Source organism: Panthera onca, chromosome B1 (assembly GCF_046562875.1).
Source record: "Panthera onca isolate mPanOnc1 chromosome B1, mPanOnc1 haplotype 2, whole genome shotgun sequence".
Taxonomy (NCBI): Eukaryota; Metazoa; Chordata; class Mammalia; order Carnivora; family Felidae; genus Panthera; species Panthera onca.
In genome coordinates, this window is record NC_138342.1 from 156,881,197 (window position 1) to 156,884,800 (window position 3,604).

A 3,604-nucleotide genomic window follows, 5' to 3' on the forward strand; every position below is an offset into this window, starting at 1 on the left:
CAGGCCCTCAGCTTGGTGAGTCCCACCCACCCTGGGGAGGACAGCCAGTGCACCTATTCAAATGCTAATCTCATCCAGAAAGGCTCTCACAGAAATACCCAGAAATAATGTTTAAGCTGGGAACCCTGTGGTGCTGGCACGTTGACACAAGAAATCGACCATGGCAGTGACTGAGTTGCACAGGCAGGTACCTGTGCCCGCATTTGGTCACCTGCATTCTCCTCTGAGGACAGAGAGCCTGGGTCAGGGCTGTGACCAGGGCGGGGCGAGCAAGGCATTCACAAGGGGCTGCCAAAAAACCCAGTTGTGGAGACAAATACTGTTTTAATGCAATAGTTTTAAAAGGCAAAATTAATGTAGAAAACTCCACAGCGAACCAATTATCAAAATTTTCAATAAAGGCAGGCTCCGTGTTACTGATTTTTCTTTCGCCTCCGGCTTCAATGTTGCCCAGCTCGGCATTGACCTTGATAACAACCTTTCTGAGGACAGAGACCTTTCTCCCCCAACATCTCTTCCTTCAATAAGGAGGAAGAGGACTTAATAACGCAGCAGCTAGGCCAAGGCTGGAGGCAAGAGCTTGTGCCCCCAAAGATCAATTGCACCAGCAAAGCCTCTTGCTGAGACAGTCTCTTAATTAGCTGAGCCTTCCCTCCACTGCCTCCCCCCTGTGAGGTTCCTCACTGGGTATAAAAGGACTGGCCAATCAGGAAGATTCTGATCCTACCAGGGCAAAAACTGTAAGGTTATCATTTGAGCAGCTGTCTTGGGTTGTAATGCCACCTCCTACATAAGCCTTCAAGATCCTCTATGTACTGCCGGTCTACACTATTTAGACAGCCTCTGGGAAAAGAGTTTGGGTGTCTAAGGAAGACGTTTCATGGCACCTGGTAGATATTAGCTTAAGGCTCTGATCTTTGCTAACCTCGAGACTCCAGGTATCCGGGAGTAAGGAAGGCAACAATAGCTATGCTTTCCACTGGTATGAAAACTAGCTATTCTGATTAACTGATTTTTCTTTTTTTGGGCTTATGGAGTTATGGGGTCCTCTGGGAATGTGTTGTGTTTCCTCAATGCTCTATATCATGAAATATCTTTGGAGCACCCTGGGTGGCTCAGTTGGTTAAGCGTCTGACTCTTGGTTTCGGCTCAGGTCATGATCTCGTGATTTGTGAGTTCGAGCCCCACGTTGGGCTCTGTGCTGATGGCACGGGTCCTGCTTGGTATTCTTTTTCTCTCCCCCCTTCTCTCTGCCCCTCCCCCATTTGTGCTCCCTCTCTCTCTCTCTCTCTCAAAATAAATAAACTTAAAAGAAGAAATATCTTTGATGGGGACTATATTATGGATTTTCTCAAATATTGTTGTTAATAACAATAAGAGAGTGGAAAGGGCTTTGCAAGTTATGGATTGTTTCACAAGCTCATCTCAGTCCTTGAAATAACTCTGTAAGGTAGGAAATATCATTTCTATTCTGTGGATGAGAAATTCTATTCTATGGATTTCTATGTTCAGAAAGGATAAGTTATTTGTTCAAGGTCATACAGTTAACAGCCAACTGGTGGCAGAATTGAGACCCAAACTGAGGTCAGCCATCTTCCTATTCCTGGTTCTTGCAAAAACTCAGGCTTCTTTAAAATCACTCTGGTATATTCCGAGTTCACTCATCCCGCAATGCCCCGACTCATTCCAGAAATCTATTAGACATGACTCCTTCTCTAAATTGTGGCCCACTGAGACAGGAATGGTTAAGGAACACCCTGTATCAAATGAAGTTTGCTCATGGGAACCTTGGGTTTTATTCAGCATATGGGAAATATTTGCATAGATTTCTTTTCTCTGGCAGTACTGGAGAGTGGTATTTCTGGAGGGAAGATGGCATGTCAGACTCTGGAGAACAAGTCTGCTGAGAATGTGCCCCTTGAGGTACTTTTATGTATTCAACTCCCAAGTCTGGTGAGACTGACCCTTGGGACCCTTACAAATTCCCACAAAGCTGGGTCCACACAATTTCCTTGCCTGGATGGCAGCAGATACGTTGTACTCAGCAAAAGACAGAGCGAAAAGAAAAAGTCTTATAGACTCTGGCTAGTGTCAAAATTAGCAACCATATTTTGGGAGACAGGACTTGCCTGGCAGCTTTTGTCTGACTGTATGCAGTGATGAGCTGGGTCACCTTGGGGACCACACTCCAGTAATTAGTGAGTCCGGCTCATCGCTGACCAAATACACTTTCTCAGAGACATTATCTTCCAGGCTTGGATTTCTTGTGATCTAAAGGAAACATCTCCTTTATTATCTCCCCTTTGAGGAAATTGTAGGCTAAACCCAGAAACAGGCACCAAATCAAAATCTCTTTGCTCTCACGAGGTTCTGATATTTGCCAGAATTGTGAAACTGGGATCGAATTGCAAGTTTCTGAAAAGTAAAAATCAGGAGGCCTTGAAGGGAAAACGTGTGAAATAAACAGAGACAAGTGCCTAGAAATGAACTAGCTGGTGGTGGTCTGTGGACGGGGTGGGGGGGGGGGGGCGTGGAAACAGCAACCTCGTTCTTGCTTCACGAATGATGTCTGTCCACAAATGAGAGAAAAGCCCGTGGCCTCCTGGCACCTTGAACAAGTCCATCTTCCTCTAAAGCATAAGCTTGAAGAAAGCAAGAAAAATTAAGATCAGAGAAAAAGGACAAACACCAAGTGACGGAGGGTTTGAATCCTCCTGTTCTACAGCAGGTGGAGACACTGTACCTTTAACGTGCTGGATAAAGAATTTCTTCATTTTTTTTTCGTTCTTCTGCATTCCCCCCCTTGCAGCATAGTCCTTTTTTGTAGTTATAGATTTTGCCATCATTCTCAGCATGCGTATGGGGTTAGTTATCGATGAATTATTATTTTTTCAATATTTCCAAAGAAAAAAACTATTTTAAAAGGCAGAGGGACATCCTTAGATCTACATTTCAGACTAATTAATGCTAACAGCAAATTGGGCTTCTGCTACATCTTTTCCACGTTTATTGGTCGTGCTGAGTTCTTCTACCTAAATCCTAACAATACAGGAGCAACTTGGGATGTTTTCTCTAGTCATTATCTAAGGAAATGAAGAGTCTTCTCTTTTGATTATCTGAAAGATAAGAGTCTGAATTGTCCACTCCCAACTGATGAGTTGAATTACATTTTGAGTTTGTGTCCAGGTGTGCATGTGGGTGTAGGGTCTCAGGATAGGTCACCCCTGAACATGTCACAATGAAACAGTGATTATTTTGAATTGAAGCTCCCGGGGAAACGGCTGGTACAGGGACACTCAGACCCTCCTTAGTCCCCCTGGGAGCAGGAAACAAATCTCCCATATGACAAATACTTTCACTGTACTAGGAAATTAAAAAAAAAAAAAAATGTTCTCATCACCAGAGACGGGCTTTAAAGCCAAGAAAGCTATAGAAACACACCTTTATTTTTTCCGCATCGACTACCTTAACCTAAATTCCACTTAGAATTCTTTATTAATTTAAGTTCCCAAATGCCTATATTCTTTATCCTCCCAATTCTTCACAAATTTATTGTTTCTTTGTCTGAAATGTATGGCTCAGTCGGGTAAGTGTCCGACTCTGG

The 3,604-nt window shown here is 43.6% G+C and overlaps 1 long non-coding RNA gene across 1 annotated transcript; it reads right to left on the bottom strand.

Moving 5' to 3' along the window:
• Window positions 1-2,260: 2,260 nt before the first annotated feature.
• LOC132693214 (uncharacterized) lies at window positions 2,261-3,175 on the bottom strand. Its single transcript, XR_009616658.3, has 2 exons — window positions 2,744-3,175; window positions 2,261-2,642 (listed from the first exon to the last, which is right to left on the bottom strand). It is a non-coding gene; the product is annotated as an uncharacterized LOC132693214 (long non-coding RNA).
• Window positions 3,176-3,604: the final 429 nt, after the last annotated feature.